The sequence below is a fragment of the Takifugu rubripes genome, chromosome 8 (assembly GCF_901000725.2).
Source record: "Takifugu rubripes chromosome 8, fTakRub1.2, whole genome shotgun sequence".
In the NCBI taxonomy this organism is placed as follows: domain Eukaryota; kingdom Metazoa; phylum Chordata; class Actinopteri; order Tetraodontiformes; family Tetraodontidae; genus Takifugu; species Takifugu rubripes.
The window spans coordinates 6,153,465-6,176,679 of NC_042292.1; the positions used below are offsets into that span (position 1 = coordinate 6,153,465).

General features: G+C 44.0%; 1 protein-coding gene and 1 long non-coding RNA gene across 10 annotated transcripts in view; one reads left to right on the plus strand and one right to left on the minus strand.

The window, feature by feature from the left end:
* LOC101064407 (beta-1,3-galactosyltransferase 1-like) overlaps positions 1-23,215 on the plus strand; it is a 65,196-nt gene that overhangs the window by 15,426 nt on the left and 26,555 nt on the right. For 6 of the 9 annotated variants that reach the window (XR_003889375.1, XM_029840896.1, XM_029840895.1 and 3 more), the window contains exon 2: positions 17,466-17,521. The exons of 1 other annotated variant lie outside the window; for it this stretch is intronic. The gene's annotated coding sequence lies outside the window, so the exon portion shown is untranslated. Of the gene's footprint in view, positions 1-16,904; positions 16,928-17,465; positions 17,522-19,407; positions 19,816-23,215 lie in introns of those variants that run through there. 2 more of the 9 variants (XR_003889376.1, XM_029840898.1) reach the window with 2 other exon arrangements.
* On the minus strand, positions 9,898-12,260 carry LOC115250791 (uncharacterized). Its single transcript, XR_003889377.1, has 3 exons — positions 12,006-12,260; positions 10,621-10,654; positions 9,898-10,092 (listed from the first exon to the last, which is right to left on the minus strand). It is a non-coding gene; the product is annotated as an uncharacterized lncRNA (long non-coding RNA).

Genomic DNA, 23,215 nt, shown 5'->3' on the forward strand with positions numbered 1-23,215 from the left:
TTATAAGATAAATAAATAAAAATGTTGAACTAGTCTCAGTTAGCTTTTACAGCACAGCTGTAGTGAGGTTTCAAAGGGGTCATCAGATGAAAAAAGTGGCCCGATGAAAGACACTTGCACACACGTTATTAATGTCACACATGACCACCGAAATACACAGCACAAAAATGCGTGTAGAATTGCAATCTTTGGTCATTTGATGAGATTCAAGTGTCTCATCCTCGCATCTCTTATGCCAATTAGAAACACAAAGAGGGAAAATTATCAAAAGCACCACTGGAAGTGCAATTTACGGTGAGGTGGGGGGAGGGCCTTCCTTTGCTCCTCTTTGAAAAATGAATGTCAATGGAACTTTGAAAGCAAAGGTTAAAACGGTGATTAGAATTCAGCCCACAGCTCCTCTAATTTATTCCCAAAGTGTTGCTCATTTATGGATCTACTCCATATTGAGGCCAGATTTCCATGGCGGAATGTCGCGTGAAACGGCAGCGTGTCCAAGAGGAGACACTTAGCTCTTTGTCTTGGCGTTGCAGGCCAGGCTGTGACATGTTCACCCCCTGAAGTTGAATCTATGGCCTTTAATGTAAAAAAGGCTGACCCCCTGTCCAGGCTCTATTCATACACACACCATATTCTCTGGTGTGTGTTTGGTTTTGGGCTGATTGCGTTCATTACTCTCTGTCAGTGGGAAGATTTTGCATTGCGGTCTCTGTTTATCCGTTTAAACAGCAGTGCAGGGCATATTAGTGGAGTTTGTTTGTGACTTAATGGATTGTAAGGAAAGTCTTTAGCTCTAGTTTACACCCCAATGAATATGCTTAATGTGCAGTATTGATCTTCTACCTTTTGGTATTAAAGTTTATAATAAACAATTGAACAACAGCAAGAAAAGTAAAAACGACTGAAAAAGTGAAAACAACCAGCCTAAACAACCAGCCTATTTTTTTTTTTTTTACAAAAGCTGAGTTTTCAGCAGGTTAAACATGAGGAAGTAACGGTCTTTCTGCTCAAAGAAAGGATGTGGAGATGTTTTGGACCCTGCAGGAATCCCGAGACCCACAGGTTCCCCTCCGATGGTGTGTGCATCACCTCGTCTCCTGCTCAGCTTTTCTGTCTCTACCAGGAAAACGTGGAAACGCGTAGCCTGGCGTGTTTTGCAGCCCTGGAGAATGCTATCACGTCTCGTGGCGCTTATGACTCTCATGCTGATTAATGGCTGGAGGTGGAGGACCCATGTTGCTGCTTTGATGAGGCAATTTGTACAGTTCTGCAAGAAAACAATGGTAGTTCATTTTATTGCAACGCCTCTCCAGGGATATATCGGCACGGCAGCTTCATTCCACACTGAGTTTAGGCTGGTGATAAATCCAGACTCTGTTGCACCAGGGATGGGTGGCATCACGGCTCGTTCTTCAGTGGCACGTGTTGTTCGCGACTCCATTCAGATGTCTGAAGTCTGCGTCTTATTTTATAAATACAAAGTCTGAGACTGCTAATGCTGTTACTTTTTATATTCTCCCTCCGGGCGTGCAGAAAGCCAGCTTTGGATCATTTTATCACCCTGTTCCAAACACCACGCTCGAAGAACAGGACTGCAGCGATGCCTCTGAGCTGTGTGTTCAGCAGTGTGGGCTTGCAGCTCGGCACATGGCAGTAACAGAATAGCATGAATAGGCCGCATTCATGTGGATTTTGTTCTTTGTTCGACTCGGAGCCGGGTTCATGTAGGGCTGCCATTTACTGCTTTTCATACTCATTTGAAAATCTGGCTTTTGTTGGTCATATTTATGAGTCACATGGCGTAAAATATTACTGGACACGGTTAATCAAATGAACCGAATGAAGCCACAAGTGAAAAAGCTGGATGAATGGGTCCGTATGCGTTATCCTCATTTATTATTTCTATTAGTAACTTGGCAAACTGTGTCCATCAGGCTGGGTTTTACTGTTAGTGTCATTACAGTCATCATTATTTAGCTGCTAATGAGAGCAGTGGGACCCTTGGCATAACTCGGTGTCCAAGACACATTTTTCTAAATTGCTCCTTCGCAGTATTGAATTACCTACTCTAAAGTCAATGTGTGTGCTGAGTTTATATGTTGGCTGAGAGGACTTTCTTGGTAATACAAGCAAATCATGATTATTGAGTGTGTTTTCAGTCTTTCTTGCTTATTTTATTGAATTCACTGAAAGAAATAACAGGTGAATTGGTAATTATCCAGTTAATACACAGGTAACACAGGAAGTCAAGGATGTCCTCATGTCCTAAGAAGAAAAAGGCCTTTAGAAATAAAGACAGGGAGGAGATGAAAGAAGCGCAGAGGGAGGTGAAACGCTGCTTGAAGGAGGCGAAGAACACCTACAGGAAGAAGGTGGAGAAGAAGCTGGCTGATAACAACATGCGGGACGTCTGGGAAGGTGTCAGGACCATCACTGGTCACAAAGCCAAGACCAGCACGGAAGGGGGAGGAGTGGAGAGGGCAAACGACCTGAACCAACTCTTCAACAGGTTCAGTCAGCCCACTCCACTCCAATCCTCTGCCCCCCTCCCCAGCAGCCGAGCTCCCCTCTACCCCCTCCCTCCAACCCGCCACCAAGCACAACTTCCTCCAACCCCGCCTCCCCTCCTCTCTCCCCCACCTCCCCTCCCTCTACTGACCTCCCTCCTCCCACCCTTCCACCCTCTACCACCCCCACCCCCCTGCTCTCACCATCCCCACATCCTCCCTGCTTCACGGCTGACCAGGTGAGAGGAGAACTGAGGAAGCGCCGGCCCCGAAAAGCAGCTGGACCGGATAGAGTCTGCCCCCGGCTCCTCAAGACCTGCGCTGCTGAACTCGGGGAGCCGCTACAACGGGTCTTCAACCTCAGCCTGGAGCTGGCGAAAGTGCCCACCTTATGGAAGACGTCCTGCATCATTCCTGTCCCCAAGAAGAACAGACCGAGTGAGCTGAACGACTTCCGGCCGGTGGCACTCACCTCACATCTGATGAAGACTCTGGAGCGGCTCTTCCTCAACCTCCTCAGGCCCCAGGTGCAGCACGCTGAGGACTCCTTACAGTTCGCCTACCGGGACAAGGTCGGTGTAGAGGACGCCATCTACCTGCTGCACCGAGTCCACTCGCATCTGGACAAGGGGAGTGGCACAGCGAGAATCCTCTTTTTGGATTTCTCGAGTGCCTTCAACACGATCCAGCCCCTTGTCCTACAGGACAAGCTTCTCCAGATGCGAGTGGACCCCTGCCTGGTTGCTTGGATCTCCAGCTACCTCACCGACAGGCCGCAGTTCATCAGGATGAAGGACATCACGTCTGACACTGTGGTCAGCAGCATCGGGGCTCCACAGGGGACTGTGCTGTCCCCCATCCTCTTCACTCTGTACACCTCGGACTTCTGTTACAACTCCGAAATGTGTCATATCCAGAAGTTCGCAGATGACACAGCCATCGTTGGATGTATCAGAGACGACCAAGAGGAGGAGTACCGGTGCCTGGTGAGGGACTTTGTTGCCTGGTGCCACAACAACAGCCTGCAGCTCAACACCTCCAAAACTAAAGAACTGGTCATTGACTTTGGGAGGGACCGACCGAGACCTAGACCAGTTCAGATAGGAACGGAGGAGGTGGAGGGCGTGCAGACCTACAAATATCTTGGGCTGTGGCTGGACAATAGGCTGGACTGGACAAGCAACACGAGGCAGCTGTACAAGAAGACCCAGAGCAGGATGTACTTCCTGAGGAGACTCAGATCCTTCAACATCTGCAGGAAACTCCTCTGGATGTTCTATCAGTCTGTGGTCGCCAGCATCCTACACTGTGGTGTGCTGGGGGGGGGGGGGGGGGGGGGGGGTGACAAAAGCAGACGTCTCCAGGCTGGAGAAGCTGATCAGGCGGGCCAGCTCGGTGGTTGGGATGAAGCTGGAACCTCTGGCGACAGTGGCAGAGAGGACAAGCTATTGACAAGCTGCGGAGCATCATGGACAATGTCCGCCACCCTCTGCACACTGTCATCCACAGCCAGAGAAGCCTGATCAGCCAGAGGCTGCGCCTCCCCAAGTTCAGGACAAACAGACTGGGGAACTCATTCATCCCCCGAGCCATCAGACTGTTCAACTCCTCACTGGGGGGGAGGAGGGCCAACAGAAGGACTGGAATAACACTGCAATAACATAATACTGGGACATCCATTCATTCATCCATCTATTCATTTATTTACATTTTTATAATTTTATATTTTATATTTATATTCTATTTTTAATTTATTCTATTTTATTTCTTATTTTATTCTATTTTTATTATCTTTAATAGGTTTAATGGTGTGTAATGGTGGTGGGTAATTTTGTACAGTGCTGTATGTTTCTTTGGAGATGCTAATTTCCCTGATGGACACCCCCTAAAGGAATCAATCAATCAATCAATCAATCAATCAATCAATCAATCAATCAATCAATCAATCAATACCTAAGTAAGTAGATATTAATCAATTAGTGATGCTGGTAGATGAAGAAGTCTTCAAGGTGTCTCCAGCCTGCCCGGGGCTGCAGCAGCAGTTTTGCCTCATTGTGCTGAGTTTGCGTAGCAACTGGCTTTGTGTGTTCATTTTTCAAGTCGGCAGTCGCTGACAGTTTCAGCTGCTCAAGTTTTTTTAAGCTAACAAATGTGTCAGTGAGCACGAACACGTTAAGGTGTGGGTCAGGGCCATTATAGCATACATGTGCCGCATATATGGATGACTGCCCTGCGGCAATTATCTCAGAGTGCAGCAGGTCTGCTTAATAGAGTTTTTTTTTCCATACATGAGATTCACAGCCCTGCAGAGCTCTGATTATAGACAAGCCCTATCCAGAGGAGTAAAATAAAGCAAGTAGTAACTGTGAAACTGAGAACTCAGCAGTGCCAGTAGCCCAGGTCTGGTTCCTGAGATTGTCTAGGACAATGTGTGGAAAAAGAACCCAGAATTTTTAGGAAACCCAAATACTGCCAGAAACCACACAGAGGCATCAAGAGAACTTGCAAAAAACTACACACCACATTTCCCAACCGCTCATTTGGAAAGTCGTGTGAGAATTTAACATTTGTCTGAAAACCCAGGAAGAGCCTTGAGCAAAACAATGATTATTTTATTTCTGCAATAAATGATACGACCGTGATTATGTTTAATACAACTGTAGGTTTTACAGAGACCACCAAACAAAGCCTCAGGGCTGAAAATTACCCCTATGAAATGTTGAATGGAAGAAGCATGTGGAATGATAGGGTTTTTTTTTTCGTCTTCCCAGTTCAACTTTAAAAGTGTGTGTAATTTTGAAAATGGGCCTGAAAGATTGTCAATCACATGCAATTCAGAGCACTTTGCTTTCACTTTGAGATGCGTCCACTCAGAACTGGGTGTTATGGGGTAGCTGTATTGTACCCTACATAACATCGGGTATAAAAGTCTATGCGATCTATAAACGAAAGGCAAACTGTGAGTTTTGAAACAATTCTTCCAAAACCTCAAGTCAAGAAGTGGGGGAGATTGAAAAGAAAATAACAGTTGTAAATACAGAGATAGAAATTATTCTGTTTTGCTGGCCGCTCATGTTGGGTCGCTCCATGCATAAATGAATGCAGATCGCTGGGTGAAATCAGCACAGCTGAGAACGAGCAGCTCAGCGCTAGAAGATGGCACTAATCGGTCCCCTCGGCCTGTACAACTGTGCATGCAAAACCCCCTCAGATACACAAACAGCCATCCAAACATCGACTAACATTTCCTTATACAGTCCCTTCCCGCTTTGTGTTCCATGTCCACCGATTTCTAGGAGGGAACACACGCTTCAGGTTATTACAGAGCACAGACATGGGATATTGTTGACAGGGTTGGCCTGCTGGTTTTCCCTGGCATTCACTGTGTCATCACTTGTAGGAACTGAAAGGTAAACGGATTCATTTCAGGGTGTCTTTTCTGCAGACTGAATCCTGTCGGTGCTGAAGAGAATGTAACCAATGACAACGAGGATGGGCGACAACCAGACACACTGGCTCTCAGGATAGCGGGTAACATCAGAAGCTAATTAAGCTCTGACTTTTACCCGCGATACAGTGATTTAGAAGAAAAATCTTGTAAACATTCTTTTAAAAAATGATGTCATTCGCTTTTCACCAGGAAAGATGCCAGGAAAGAAAACCAGTTTAAAAGCCCCTTGAGCGCTCATTTGAAAAGAAAGTTAACTCAAAGTCAGCGTCAAAATGTCACAATTTGTCCAGTTGTGCGGAATCCCCCAAGTGTTTACGGGCGGCAGCAGAGCTGTCTTTTGTCCTATTTGGAACGCTTCTTTCCGTTTTGGATTCGGTTGAGCTCAATTTGCCGTTAAGTGTTATGAGTCGTGAAGAATCCTTCTGTTAAGCCTCTGTAGATAAAAAAATATGTGCACTGTTGTTTGAGCGCCACTGCACAGCTGGAAACATTTGTCAGTCGGGAGGTAAAAAGCTAAAAAAGATGAGGAAGAGGGAATTTTTGAGTACCTCTCAACAAGTTTTGCATTAGATGATCATAGATGCTCTTGAATTGGGAGCCAGCGCTCATGCAGCGGCCAAGTACTCAGATTTTAAAATCACCCGCCCATTCCAACTCCTTGTTGCCAATTCCTCATATCCAGACTCTTCAGCCTCTCCACAGCTGCAGGAAACCGAGTCTTAATCACTGGCTGAGCTCTACCTTTTGGTAAAATCCGCCTGTGACTTTTCTCAAATATTTGCGTAAGCCTTAAAAATATTTGCGTAAGCCAAAAAAAAACAACAAAAAAACCTGTGCAAACAGCAAATAACCTCCACCTTTGATGCAGCACTGACACAGTGTAGTCAAACATCTGCAGCTTTCGAGGTTTTTAGCTGCCTTTATTGCAGCTTTTTAAAAAAGGAATTCTGTAAGAGTTCTGAGTGACATCTGAAGCTGGAACATAATTTACACAAAATCTGTGTCTAAGTCACGACACAAAAACCTCAAAAAATCCCATTTGGGTAAAAAAGAAATGCGGCATATTTGTTAAATACGAAGGTCAAATCAAACCCAAGGCAAGTTGCTCGCAAGAGGTGATAGTAATACAAGGACTTCAATAAAAGATGGTTAGTTTAGTTTTTTTTTTTTTAAACACAAATATGCAGCGGTGTCCCTAAAGCCAGTCTGGCCTGAAGGCAGCTGAGTGCAGGGCTGAACCAAATAGTCATGATATGAGTCTGTGTTGTTGATCGTGTTGTTGATCATGTTGTTGATTGGTAACTGTCGTTACTGAATAGCGGTGCTGCATTAAATACAAATGTGAATTGGTTAAAACACATGTTACAGCACTGTGACACGTCCTCAAGTGACTTTGGGCACCAAATATCACATTGGTGTAGTTTGACATTTGCTTCTCAGACTTGTGTAACAGCAAAAGGTCATTCTGGAGAAGCCGTGTCCGATGGATAAACCGGCTCCTCTCGTCACCAATATGTTTAACTCCCACTCAGACAGTGGGAAATGAACACCACACAAGTTTGGCTCTGAAAAAAAAAAAAAAAGCTTGTCATTTATTCTTCCGCACATGTAGATGAACATGCATAATGGATGATTCAAGATGATCAAACGACTCTGAGTGACACTTTAAAGGAGAGGATGAGGACTGATGACGCGCTTTCTTTCATTCACACCCGTTATTATCAGCTTTGCAAACCCCAAATCAGCCCAGAGGTAAATCGCCCTCACCTTCATGCGCTGCGTGTGTTTTGTTTAGAATCCACCATGTGTGCGCATATGTGTGTGTGTGTGTGAGTAATATTCGGCCTCTGGTCACTCGTCAGCCGTCGTTCTCATGAATACATATTTAGTTGTCATTGCAGCGTGCATCCGCCACCTGGATGGGGAATGCCTGGGTGGCATTTTGACATGCAGTTTGCAGCTGACAGCTTCAGAATAATCGCCTCCCGACTCCTGTGAAAATTCCTAATAAGCCGCTCGCTGGCTGTCGTTGTGGCTGAGCTGCCACTGCAGGAATTCCTCCGCTCATCTCCCTGTTCTTCATCTTCTCCTGAAATATTTGACAGCTGTTGTTCTTAATTTTCTCCCCAGCTAGTGCCCAACAAGGCAGATGGTGCAGCAATGGAGCGCACTTTATCTCCGACATTAGCCTCACTGAAACAGGAAGCACGGAATATTCCTGCCCATTATGAGCCTTGGCCTGCCCACATCACACTGACCTCCCCCTCTTGTTGTCTTCTGTAGGTTTTTTCCACATTAGAATTATGGATTTCTGGCGATAATAACGCACCACACCAGTGTGAGCCATGCGATAGAAAGCTACGTAGTTTAGTTTCATGCACCCACAGAGGGTCGATGAATTGTCCATTTCTTTGCCTTTTACCATTTATCCATCTGTCTAATAAATTGTGTAGACGCCAGAAAGTGAGTTTGACACCGTATATTTAGTTGAACTGCTCACGTTAACGTTAACATTAACTAATTCTATTTATGTTGTTTATACATGTCTGGTGAATCGGTTCGTTCAACTGCTTTGAGTAATGAATACTTGTAGGTTAGTTTTCTGTGATCGGTTCATTAACTTTTTTCGTCTGATTTGATTTGTTGTCATTTCAGACCACAATTGAACAAACCAGTCCCAACTGGGAACATGCATCTGCTGTACATCCACCTCCGACCACCTTGCCACACCAATTTAACCACTTTTGGGTGGCAACTTAGCCCCCTCTGTTTCGGTGCATGCGGCTGTCGCACTGTGGGTCCTTCTGTGTAACTTAGCCACAAGCAGTGTGTACATTTTAAACAACCTCAGTCTGGATGGATGTAATGGGCTGAAAGCAGCTCACAGTGGATCTGATCGTACGTATTAACTTGAGTTCACCAGCACACAGCCAATTATTGGATGGGTCTAGAAGACATGGCTGTCTGTGCGCACATTCCAGCGTGCTCCTCTTCCTCAAGTGAAACAGGAAGAAAAGGCAGGCCAATTACCCTGAGCGATTTTTCTATTTGGACCCGGGGAGCAATCACAGCTTTCTTTTCCTTTCTTTTCCAGGGTGCTTTTGATAGTGTGGTGGTGTGGGCAGTTTTGTTTCTGTCGGCTTCCAAGTTTGGATTATTCCTTCTCGCAGTAACTTTGTTTGCAGATCTGTCCTCCTTCAACCCCTCAAAGACAGCTTCTACATCTATGAGATACTTGTTTCCTCTCTGAATTCCTCATCACAGAGGGGTTAACGACAGCTGTAATCCCATTGATCCGGAAAACCGATCCCTGTTAATCCCATACTGTTAAAGTTGGCAAATGATGATGTTCAGCATGGCCGGCAGCTGCGGCTTTAAAATTTGTAGCCAACACGGCGAGGCTTCAGATGGCGTTCCACCTCAAAGCTATACTTCAGAGTCAGAGAAAGTCCTGGACGGCACACAAAAGACTCTTCTTTGTGAATCTGTGATTCGCTTCCTGCGGATGTTGGTGCATCTCTTTATTGCAGTGTTGTTGTCGACGCGGAGAACACAAGACCAAAGAGCATTTTCAGTTGGGCCTCGGGGAATGAGTCAGGCTGCCCTCATTCTCCTCCCTGTCTGCTTCCCGCTCAGTTTCTCACCTTTGCGTTGTGAGTTTTTACACTTTGGCTCTCTGAAGTTCTGCTCCTGGGATGCCCTCGCTCTTCCTTGAGAACTCACCTGGCTCAAGCCAACACCCCATTAGGGGATCTAACAGGTTCTCAGTTACTGTACTCAAATGCAGTGTAGTTTCTCTTCTCTTGAAGACGCAAAGTGAAAACCACACTGTCAAAAAAAACATTCAAGGAGCCAATATTACAGTTGCAAAAGAGTTTTGACATGAAATTTTTCGCCGAGCTTTATTATCCACAATCTGTTTTCTGTGGATCGGCTTAACCGGGGGGGGGGGCAGTGCCCTGTCATGGCCCGCGCTCGTCCTTGTCAGTTGATGATACTTGATGCAATGGCGTGGCTGCCAGTCTCAGTCAGCAGTTATGTCCAGGAGGGACTCTGGCAGCCTCCCTGGTTCAGGGTGCACTGGAGGCAACATCAGCAAGTTTGAGATGACACCAGACTGGCAGCTTCTGCCTCCTACACAACATCACATTTGCAGAGACAGAAGGACATGAGAGATAAAAATAAGTCTTAAAACTTCATCTTATAGGTGTGTTTCATGCCATTATGTGTTGTAAAACAATTTTATTTTTCTAATTATTAATTGACCACACATTTTGGGGCAAATTAGGGACAGTCTTACCTGACAAAATAGAATATGGTTGAGTTTGTTGCTTTCGTGCAATGTTCTGAGGCAAAGCAAGATGCTAACAACACATTTATTAGTCTATTTTCAAGCCTGCTGTTTGCTTCATTATTATTCCTTTGTTTAAAAGAAGTGTTATTTTCTAACATAAGCACTAGCTTATTTATTGTAAGCTCCTAGCTCAGTGAAGGACTTCAGCTTGATCCCGCAACAAGTTTAATCTATTATAATCGATCTCATTTACTGCTTTGTTACTTGCTTTACTGGAAATGTCTTAAGACTTTTTTACCCTAGAAAGAGAGTGCATTTATTCAGTGTCTGTACATCACATGAACAAGCTAACTGAATATACAACTTACTGCCATCTGAGTCCATTGCTGCTACATCATTCACCTGTCGAGAGAAGCAGCAATACACACTCAGTGTTTGATAGAGGCGCAACACAAATTCAAACCCCTCCATTGCTTTGCTGAAGTAGGTGTGATGACGTTGGAAAAGGTGTGAACAAATCTCTTTTGTGCCAAAAGTGTTGCTGCTCAGAGGGTTCCTACGGCAACCATTGTTCGGGAAGGTTCACTTTCGGTTAACTTCCAGAAAACAGTGAGCAGATTAGACATGGGCACCTCGGTTCAATTGAATGAACTCAACCCATCTTGAATGTTATTTTCAAACAGTGCAAACCAACATGTTTGAGACTATTATGAGATTATATTGTTTATGACAGTATGTTCACTACAGTTGGAGGTACACGGGCGCTTCCACATCGAGGGGTGGCTAAAGCCAAATATAAATACTGCTAAATTTATGCTGTTAATATGCAAGAGTCACACTCCAAAATTATGCTCCAATGGCTGTTTCTAACCAAATGCTTTCTCTTTACACACAAAACATCGAGAAGAATTTGCAGGTTCTACTACTGGGACTACTTTCATGGCTTCATCTGCTGGCTGAGCGGAGAGTAAAAGGTTCTTTTTCTTTTCTTGCGTGATATTTTTCTAGACATAATCAGCCTTCAAACTTGGAAGAGGCCGTTCTTGTTATAAGAAAAGGAAAAAGTGCAATGGGCCATTGTTCCCATCCAAACTACATTTTCAAGGCACCTTTCTTGGAAAGTGTCCTGCTGCACACTATTTTTGTGACCCCTGTCAGTGACGCATTGTGTGCTAGTTTCTAGTCTCATTCAGAACACTTTTGTCCTTGCTTGCATCATTAACCTCCACCGTTTCACCCTGCGGCAACAAGGGATCCAATCAACTTGTGCGCTTTGTCAGCGCCCGCCATCTCCTTTCGTGTGAGACTGTGACACAAAGAAATTATCGCCCTGTGCATTCATCACAATTACTAGCAAGGAGACTACAAATTTAATTGAATATGTAATAGCACGAGGGATTTAAGTCAGGCGCGGCTCATTGCGTTGCTGAAGCATGGGTCGGCCGCTGGATCTCTTCACGGGAAGATAACAAAAACTCGGCTGTAGAGAGCACACAAAGCCCACGGAGAACTGCGAGACCAACTGTTCTCCTACGCTGACACATTGCTGCATGATCCAAGAGTGATGATAGACAGGAAGGTCATAGTGCATGACTGTTATATCAAAGGGTCACACACCTCCCACAGGGTGTCAATGGGTTGTCCATGTCGGTGCCGATGGCTTAATAAATAAAAGTGCAGCAGATAAGAGCATTTAATGGGGAAGGCATGTCGATGTAGGGCAGCCTTGTTGATGCCCCCCATCACACTTTACCTCCTGAATTAGCTGTTCATGGTGAGGAATGAAACTTCAGTGCCCACAAATGGCTCCACTTTGAGCAGAGAAAGCCATTTCTGATTCACTGGCGGCCACAGAGAGAAGGGATGGTGGCTGCTTGGCTGAGGCTAGACTTTGGGTGGTGGCGGCGTCCATCACAAAGCGTTAGGTGCAGGGATGAAAGGGCCAGGAGACACAGTCGGGTGCTATGAGGGACCAGAGCAGACAGACGGAGTCCTCTGAACCTTTGACAGCTCCTCAGCAGAAGGAGGATGATGGCAGGAAGAAAGGAGGTGGAGCAGAGGTGCCCAAGTGAGATCAAAGGCGCACGCATCAAGGGCTTGTCTCCTCTTTTTTTTTCTTTCCCTTTGACAGGGCAGAGAGGTGCTGGACGGAGGGGGCTTGAGTGAATACTCAATGGCAGTGACATCTGCATGGTGAGCCTGTGGAGGACATCTTTGTCCAGCAGCACGCTGTCGTAGCATCACTTATGTTTGACACTCATGCATCATGATGTTACATGCAGAGTGCAGATTTAGCACAACATGATTTATTCATGTATTCCAGTTAATTGTTCAGTAATGATGTTTTAGAGTTACAGCACATTAACTCACAATGTAAATTAAAGAATAGCTGGTCTAGAGCAGCGTACGATTTTGGGCATGGCTGCATATGTAAATGTTTTAGAATGTAAGTGGTGGAAAATTCTGAGAGTGCACAACAACACAACAACATAAATATCAAATGATTTTATTTAACACAAATCAATGTTAGCTTGGTAAATCCCCACAAATCTTAGGAAGCTTAACTTTAATCCTCCTTTTTCGGACTGCTAATTCTGCATCTTATATTTTGCTGCTTTAAAGAAGTACAACAGCTAATGTGGGCATAGTTTTCTACCTGAAATTACTCATGACTATGGGATAAAAGAGGGCCTATGCATATGTGGCAAAATCATTTCTACAGCAATAGAAGGTTATTTTTTTCACATTTTACTGCTAGCATTTGTGTAATTAACTTGAGCAGCTCGAGTACCGCATTTGTGCATTCCCCTGTCACAACAGGTCAGGCTCTGTTGGTCCCCCTTTGTCTGAACTAAAGGAAAGAACCTCTCTTGCAGCGACACACAGCCATCACATATTCCTTGATTGGCCCCGTGTGATCAGATCATTTCTTTAGTTTCCTAGAGAAGGAGAGTCGGCCAGACCTCATCCTGCTGAAGGCCAGCGCATGTAGAGAAGAATGCAATGCTAAAAAAAAGGCCCTGAGAGTGTCTTACTCATTTCATATGATGGTGATGAACCAAGTGGCTCCAGACAAATGAGGAAGATATGACCCATTTCTCTCTGATGAGAGCAGCTGGCCTCTCAGCTCTGAGCTCAGGGGGAGGAAGGGAAACAAAAAGAGGGCGTGTTGCAGGCTCCATTTACACAATAACATTTTCAGAATTCGTTGTAAGACACTTCCTGTGCAGACGGCCATGCACCCAGGCCACCGATACAATGTATCACACATACCAGGCCAGTAGTTGGCAGGAATGAGACGGATAAACATGCTCTTATAAAGAAGAGAGGGATCATAAGAGTGCACATCTTCAAAACATCAGCAACAACAGCCAAAATGGAAGTGAAGTTTTGCATTTTTAAACAAAAACATTGTCGTGTAATTGAGGCTTTCGTCAAAAACCTTGGAGCTGTTAGCCTGTATTCTAACTGAATGATGGTCGTGTTTTGTGTCCCTGTAATAATAAGATGTTCTATTAGTGCCATCGAGGAAGGTTGAGTAGATATGCGTTTTGGTTAAATTCATTTCTCTATAATGTGAACCAGCAGGGACTCGATAAGAAGAGAAAAACACTCTTTCTGTCCTTGGCTGTAACAGGAATTTAAAAAAACTCTTAATCAAAATGTTCACAGTTGTGCACATTTAAACGACACTTGATGGAACATCAGTTGGTTTAGTCGATGCCTTCCCTCCCCTAAACCAGCCTCTCTTTGTTCAACTCCCTTTTATTCATCACCACAATGACAGGTTAGGTTTTTTTACCAACCTAAGCTGACATTTGCCTTAACTGCACGGAAAACGAAATCTTTGAGGACTTAATTGATGGAAACTCGGATGGTAATGGGCCCCTAATTAGAGCTTTCATGAGGAATTGTGCACTGAAAAGGTCAAACACTTTAAGCTACAGTCATATCAGAAATGCACGGAAACAAGTGCACCGTGTGTTGTCTGCTCCGTGTGTAATTAGACTAATCAAGTTCCAGGTCATTTTGAATCAGATCTGGGTAGTTGAAATGAAATGTCAGAAGCATTAACAAACGTATAATTTGTGAGGGGATTATCTTGAAGTGTCTTGTTAAGGTGATGAAATGTAATTTATATGGGGAAAATTACTCTGTTTCCTTATTCTTGGAATAACGAAAAATAATTAAAACCATGTACCTCTATTTCAGCAAACAGCAGAGCAAAAAAAGACATGATGACACCTGTGACATCATGTCAGACATATTATACGAAGAAGCCAGGAAAAGTAATCTTGCATGATTTAGCTCTTTGGATAGGTCTCCTAAACTGACCAAAATAAGGGAAACCTCACAACTATCAACCTGCTGTCATTTGAAACTGCTCCTTCATACTAAGAGTTATTATCTTATCCTCCGAAAAATGTTTCCAGAATTCTAGATATCACTCCACATCAGTCAGTTGGATGCTGAGATGAATTAAAGTTTCAACAGATGTGACAATTATGACTATAGTGTAAAGAGGTCCATTTTCTCCATTTTGGGGAAGGCATTTCCACGAAACTCCATTTCGGTCTCTTGCTTCATTTCACCATTGAACAGCAGCAGTTTATAGCTGAAATTGATGTTTGCTGTAATCACCCTGTCTCCATTTTAGATGGACTGAAATTTGAGAGGCAACTTATTCAGAAAGGTCAGAGAAAGCCTGCGGTACCAGCAGAGCTGGGGACTCAGCTAAAGCCTATATCTTTCATCAAAATTCTACTCTAATGAGGCCAGTACACGCTGACCTGGGATTATGCTCCGATACAATTTAGGTTTGAAGCGAACAAAAATAAATGTGGAGTGCACATTTTACAATGATGACAATGATTTACAGCAGGTGGATGGAAAAAGAATAGATATTTAGGTGCAGAAATTAGTGTCTCTTTTTAGATGGCTTATTTTTGCAATTTACTTGTGATGCTAATCTAGAATTTATGAATTCCTTAGTAATCCAATTAGTTTAGAAAGGAAACATTCAAGGTCACATTTCCATAGTTCCCACAACGGGGCATCATATGAAGGTGTGGAAATCATAATGATAATATATCCATTTATGACTGGTTTTGTATTCTCCGCTAGCATATATCCTGGAACCAAAACAATTAAGTAATTCAGTAGATGTCTTACTTTAATTATTATCACCTCTTAAATTCGTATTTATAAACTGCTTTCGTGGGCTCTTAGGGTAATTTCTGAGATGTGCACTCATGGATGAATGATACGAGGAGTGCTCCGGTGGCAGGAAGGAAGATCACAGCTCATCACAATCTCAGAGATGGTTTCCACAACAGAGAAATTGAGTCAGGTTCTCTTCCCAAAGGGAAGAGAGATACAAACTCTAATGATTGTTGGCAGCACAAACCGAAGTTGGATTTTCTCTCCCTGTGTTATAGCCCATTGTTGAATAATTAAGATCCATTGTAATTTTTTGGCCACACGCTGTAATGATGGCAATAATTCATATTATGCTAATTAGCACGGTGACAGCGGTGGGTGGCCTAATGCATTCCAAAAGCAATGGGTTTTTATTTACTGGTGAAAAGACTCATGTTATCATGTAAATATGTGAGGAATTGTCTGAAATAGCACCGAGAAAGAATTGTGCCAAGGCCATTAAAACACGTTTGCGCTAATGAGTAATTCTCTGTATTCCTACGAGCTGATTGGTCCACAGCTGCCTCCTTCCTCTGACTGAAAAGGTGCTGCCTGATACTGAATCCTTCAGAAACCTTTTTGGCATGTGGGCAGCTTGTTAATGGAGGGCTGTGATTACTCCGCTGAGCTGTCAACCTGACGCGTCTCCCCGTCGGTCAGGTAACTGACTCCCTGCCACGGCTGAGGCATGCCACTCAAAACGGGGGCTGGGAAGTTCTTCCCAATTACCTGGCGCCCGCTGCTCTCTGCCTGAAAGCGAGAGGTGACAGGGCTCAATCCTGACCTGATGTGATGCTGCTGCTGTCTGTCTTCACCTGCGCAGCAGTTTGATAGTCACATCGTAATGGTCTGTATGTTTATTTGCTTTTCTCATTCCAGCTGGATTTTAAGGCTCACCAGTATTTTTTCAGGCTTTATTGGTCACCCAGGAGACCTTAGCTATTGGGCATTTATATTATGGTCTGAAGATAACTTCAATAACTGGGGAAACAACCCAAGTGAGCTTTCAAAGTGATTTGTAAAATACATGATATGAAATGATATTAAAATAAATGGGCTCCAACAGGATTTAAAAGTAATCAAACTCATAACGCAGCATTAGCCCAGTGTTTTGGTGCTTTGCTGACTGTCTGCTAAAATTTTGAATCCACTGAGGAATAATATAGATTCAAAAACACATTAATTTCTCATGTGATACTCACCACAGCCCACACACATTTTGGACATCACCGTCGTCGCCTTAATCCTCAGAGGGCATTTTGGACGGCTTTAAAGGATCAGCAACACCATTAACTCGAATCAACGCATTTGGCTTTGTTTTCTCAGGGAACTAAACTAAAGGAAGTCCCGCCACATTGAGACCACGTGGCAGCCGTCTCAGTACTCCCACCGCACTCGACTATTCCCCACAGTTGTTAATGGTGCCAAGCCTCGGATGCTGAAATGAAACACTTTCTTTTGACATGATTTCTGTAGGTGTGTGTTTAATGACAACCTCCCGAGGTGAATGAAAACCTGAAAAGCTTCAGGAACTGGATGCACGTGGGTGCAGCGGCTGTCATATTACTCAACCAAAAAACTCAATTTGATGACTGACAATTTCATTTGACCTTTTTCGGGCTGTAAGTAGGTCTTGAATGATAAGTTCTCATAAAAGAGCGCACATCAATACACCCCCCCCCCCACCCACCCCCCACCTATTTGTTGCGGTTGTGTGCCGCAGCATACTGATCAGCCATTGGCTGATAACTCCTAAAGTCCCCTAGTAGTCTGCATCAGGAGCAATTTCAACCAAACAATCTGTGCCTATCTGTGTGTAATATCCTGTACAGGCATCTGGTCCTTTTTGTGATTCTGATTTATTATTTACATTTCTGACGGAATAGGTTCAACTTTCTGCTAAATTAGATACAGCTTAGAGCCTCTGGAAAGATGTTTATTGCATTTGAAATGTAAAATCCCATAAGGTGCCTCTTCCTTCTCTAATAACCTTTTTTTTTCTTTTTTTTCCCAGAGATAAGATGAAGTAAAGGAGCTCACATCGCCTTAGAGGGGAGCCAGCTGTATCAGGTATATTATGCTACACTTACCTCAGCTTCATGTCTGTTTCTCAAATAGCTGTTCAGTCATGGATGTAGTTTATTACTGGGTTTCAAATGGGCTTCATGATAGGCCATCGTGCTGGCCGTGCATTGCACACAGCTTCCTCTGCTTAATAAAACAGGAACTGACACAGTATCCTTGAATATGTTAATGTTCCTGCCTCTGAGGTTCCTTCTTCACTGCTGCTGTTTAATGAAGCCGAGGTCTTATCACCCTTGCATGTGTCTTCTGGGTTGCCTTTGTCATCAAAGGGAATTGCTAAGTTAATAATTGAAGAGAAAATGTGGTGCATCCTGCTGTTTCATTACAGCTCCTTCACAAGCGTAGGGACATTTCGGATATGGCGTCAATTAAAGCTACTTTATATTTTAGTTCCTAACGATAACGATAACACGTGTACTGCTGTGGGTCTCGGCTTTATTCGTCGTCGATACCAAACCTTGGGCAAGGTTCGATATATGAAAAAATCCCCAGTTTGAGTAAAAATCCAATAGTTTACCGTTGCATATTTTGTCCTTTGCCAGGTAAATGACCTCTTATTTAACTGCCCCTTGCCTGTGATGGCATCACTATGACATCATCTTGATTCCTGCGGGCCAGATTTAGATGTAGAGTAAGCAGTCCTTTGAAGGTAGTCTGAATAATTGAAGGCACGCTGTGATTCCTCTGACATTTTCCTCCATTAGAGGTGGCATGATTTGGGGTCTTTCCTTCTCCCCATCTTGTCAGCATCTTTGACAGCCTGCAGAGATATGGATGTGTATGGCAGGTGCTCCATACAAGCCACGCGTGCACGTTTCCTCTGCACCAAGAGCAGGAAGCATGTGAAAAGATCATCTCTCGTGCTGAGTAAATGGAGAAAAGGACATGGGTTCACCTCCTCTCACTATAATGTTTTTAGCAATTACTGCGCGTTGGCGAGTGCTTCCTAACTCCCACTCTCCTAATCACTGCTCTACATGCCAAATTATTACATGAATCATGTTAATCACCAGCTATGTTCTGGGGCATAAAGAGAAAAAAAAAAATAGGTTTTGTATTTTTCAATGAGGACAGAGATGTATGAATACACTTGCTATAATAGAAATAGATGGGATTCTCAGTGAAGACCGACCCCCATCTTGTTTCAGTTTTCAGTCACTGATGTTTGTTACCTCTGGCTTAAAAACGGCATCTGATCACAAACTGGCTGATTCAGCTGCACAAGTGACCCTGTATCGACTCAGGCCTGTGTGGTTTGGGCAAAATATTTAGAAAAAAAGTGCTCGATGTGCTGTGGTTGGGCCGTCACGTCTGTTTTGTTTGAGACAAACGCAATCCTGTCTCATTGATTTAAATGTGGAGTGGGGGCTACATCTTAGCAATGTTCATTTTCTGAGCTTGTCGCCAACATGTTGACCAACCACAATCTACGCAACTGGAGGATCTGCAAAAAGTGTAGAAACAACAATGAAGTCATTGATCAGATTTGTGAATTAAGACATCAAAGACATCAAATCACACAAATATCATTGAATGCGGAATATCAGCTGATCCAATATAGTCGATCAGATCAGTTTAGAAATCCACATTGGCGGTTATAAGGATTCTACTGCACTTTGTCACATTCATAAAATTCTCCTCCATAATTTCATTATCATGCTGATTATGGAGCCAGTTTAAATTCTAGTAATTCTGCAGACAGATTCATCTCTCAGGCAGTCGGAGTGTTGGTCTGTGAGGAGCTAATTGAATAATTTATCAAAATCCCCAAAGCCTTCATTGCTTCTCAAGCCCGATTTTGCCATTTTCTTCCCAATGAATACATTACACCAACGACTCGTACATCTTCCTTTATCTCCTTTCACCCCCAGAAAGATCATTGGAAGAGGTGCGACCTGGGTGCAGCTTCTCAGGTGTGTGGGGGAAAAGGCAGTGAGTGAACAGCAGGCTGGGCCCCAGCCAGCAGCGCTGAGCTATTTGACCACACAGCAAGATATCAGGAAACACCGCTTGATCCTTGATCTGGCTGGAAAGACGATTAAAGCGCCCGACCTGCCAACACTGGTTCTATCTCATTAGTAGACGTTACCGATCAATCACAGCTGAATTATTGTGGGTCATTAGGACTGTAAACCTTAAACACCAGCCTCAGGGGAGAATTTAGGTTGGCACAGCAGGCGGTAGAGAAGGTGATGAGCAGGAGAGGAAATGTGCATGCATCCTTCAGTCTGTATGAACTCCCCTTAATGACTCTGGTTGTCAGTGAAAAAGGTAATTTATCCCCGAAGGAGAGAAGAGCGGATCGTTTTCCCCCGTGAAACATCCCATATTTGAATGCATATTAGCTCCAGAATGGCAGCTGCTGTGCTTATGTGAAATTAGGTCTACTTGACCTGCTGGCAGATTTAGAGACAGCAGCAGAGATCGGCACAGCCAAGCTGCACAATCTCCACGTCATGATCAAACTATTAAAGCTTACTTGGTGGTTATCTCCCTCGGTGCCTGGCATTTTTGGACATTATTCCAATTCAACAGGTCTTTTGTAAGCAATCAAAGAAGTGAGTCTTTAGCAGGCTTTCCAGCCATCACAGTTTGAAAGGGAAATCTCATCTCAGAAGATTACGGTAGTTTAAATTAGACTATGCGAGGGTTTCAACCGTTGAGCAGCAAGAATCTCTGATTTCATGTAAAACTCTCTCATGATTGCGAAGCCAGAAAACTAGATGAACCAGGGTTTATACCACTGATTTTTCATGGCGTCTCAGTGTTGAAGTGTTCCAAAGTGTTCCAAAGTGTTGAAGTGTTCCAAAGGCTGAAGGTTATCCAGAACCTGCCACGTTCATGCTCCCCACTCCACGCCGTACCGGACTTCTGGTCGTGTCAAGCCTCGACATGGGTGAAGAGTGAAAGCAAATGATGCCTTTCATGTTGTTGAGGATGGAGGGCACTGGCGCGTGGAGGCCGCTGTGCTAGCATCAGGTAAACTGCTGGTAGCCCCGTGTAACTTGTCTGAACGTTTGTTTAAAAAAATAAAACAGCTTTATTTCAGAGCTCCTTCAGCCAGGAAATATAATGGCGCGATGAGAGCGTTAGAATATGCAGTGTTCTGACTTCAGCGTGAGAATAACTCATCAAGATAATGAAATACATCTTTCAGAACAATGTCCTCATACTAGGTTATAACGTTCTACTTTGGGCAAATATCAATCTTTAATCAACAAATTGAGGCACTTGTAAAAATGCTCGGTTTTGCACTTAATGTCTGTCTGATGGTGTTTGCCTCTTGGAGGAAGAAAAGCATTGGATAGAATTTAAATTTACAGCTTGAATAGAGAATAACACAAACACACATATTTGCACATTAATGCTGTCAAAACCCAAAAGCCCCACAACTTGTATGAAAGTGAAAACACGCAGGATTGAATCTACATAAACTAAAATTGGAAAAAGACATTGCAACCACCCCGTGGTGGTCCTGACCATTCGAGCCAACCACACATTTGATGTTGTCAGCTTTTCAAGCTGCCTTTGTTTGGAAATGGCTGGATTGGATCTCGCTTGGAACCCACTACAGCGGGGGTTTGCTTTACTGCTAATTTACAGTTCTGGGCTGGCACGGGGTTGGCGAGTTGTCCATCAGCAGCACCATTTTTTGAACGGCATTTGCTTCACTGCTCCTCTCCAGCTTGTACGCAGTTTATGATCAATAGAACAGAGCAAAGCTTTTGTTGTTTCTCAGGGGTTTTTTGTCCTTCTGTTGGCCTGAAGACAGCGATGTGTTCATGGACAGGCAGTTCTCGCACCAATTGTCTGGGCATGTTTAGATGATGCAGAGGGAAAATTTGAAGTTCTTCTTCTGTGCCTCAGTAATTTGCATTTTAATTGTATCATCTCTTTCCGAGATGTCAGAGATTTCACTTTGTAATTCTTGAAAGGATTTCTTTGAATTTCCCTAAAAGTCTTTCTGCAAAGAAAACGGCCGCGGTCACACCTGCGGGGGGATCGTTGCAATGGTGGTTTTTAGTGTGGGTAATCCTTTCCCGCAGTTTGTATCTGTTGCATCCCGTGTGCAGCGCCCGTTTGGACCCTCCCCGCCGTTGTATGTGGGGGGGCTCTAAATGAGCAGTAGCAAGCAGGCAAAAACTGTCCAATGAGGGTTTTTTTTAAAAACAAAGATATGTGCTGGAGCTGTAATTAAAGTATATTTTTGCTTCTATTGGGAAATAACTTTCAGTCCACTGCAGTTTTGTTCAATCTTCGGTGCCAATAGCAGCAGCTGCAGAGGGCAGAGAGGAGCATGTGTTTGCATGCTGATTTGGTAGTTTCTGTACAGTTTTTCTTAAGTTTGGTGCTTTTATAATGAGCAAGGAGATGCTTTCACTCTCGAAACCTGATGCAGGCTAAATCCCACCTTCTCCCACCTCTATTTTAACCTTTCCATGTCTGCTTCTCCTTAATACTGGCTACACTTGGAGGTGTTTTGTCTGTCTCTTTGAACGGTGCTGTTTGATGGTGAGCCAGGGCTTGTGGACTTTCCTCCTGCCCAAATCCTTTATTCATTTCCAGCCTTTTGTATATTCAGCGTGTGATTGCATATTTTCAGCCGCGTGTGACTTTGATAAAGCTAAACTCGGCGCAGATGAATAGGCCCTCCCTCTGCACACTCACAGCACACTTCATAAAGGGGACATTTATAGCCTGCAATGCTTTTGCTCTAACCTAGGGAATTTCACAATAGTGTTTTGCCGCTGCATACAATTAACACTACTTTCAAAAGGCCTAACTTTGTGAGGCCATTAATCAAGTCTGACTTGATCAACTAGGTTATTTTTCACCTTTTTTAGACGGAGCACCACTGAGAATTTTAAAAGCAAGTAGGTGAGGGGGAGACGATGAGGAGGGAGGGAATGAGAGAAAAGTGACAGGATAATCTTTTTTAATCATTTCATCCTAACCTTTTAACCCAGTGGGATTGTAACTCTACAAATTCAAAGCTACAGTCTCACAAAGACATTTTTGCATTCATGTTCAGGTTTTCATTATTTTGCTGCTTTGACTGATCTTGAACAAACCAAAGATTTACTAACGAACTCCGCCACACTGCTGCTGCTGTCCGTCCCTGGTGGCTCCGTGTGTATCGCATCGTATGCTAAATACTTGAGTTAGTGGTATGTTATGAAAATGTGTTTATGTTAAAAAGGACTTTGTTCTGGCACATCTGTGGGATGCGGTAGCTTTCAGTCGAGATGGCATGGTGTGGCTTATAAAATCACAACCCGATTTACTGGCATCCTTTCCTCTGAGCACCTGCAGCTCTGTTTCAGAACAGCGGGCGCTTATTTTGTTTTTGTGAGCAGGCAGATTAAAGAGGAGTTCAAGGTCCAATCAAAGTCCCAGTCCCCACCCCCACGGGACAGTGACGACTCCCCGCCACCTCTCCACCCCGACAAACTGTCTGCTTCCTGTCCTCCATTTTGACACTGCAAACAAAGCCTCTCTGACCTTGCTGAGGCTTGCAAATGTGCACCTAGTTGCTGTGCTCATGGCTCAAGGATGAGTGCCCACAGCTGATGGACCAGCTCTGCTGCTCACACACACACACACACACACACACAGTTTGGCTCCCTTCCTCCCCCACCTCCCATGATCACAGGGTCCAGCAGCAACCCAACCTCTAGA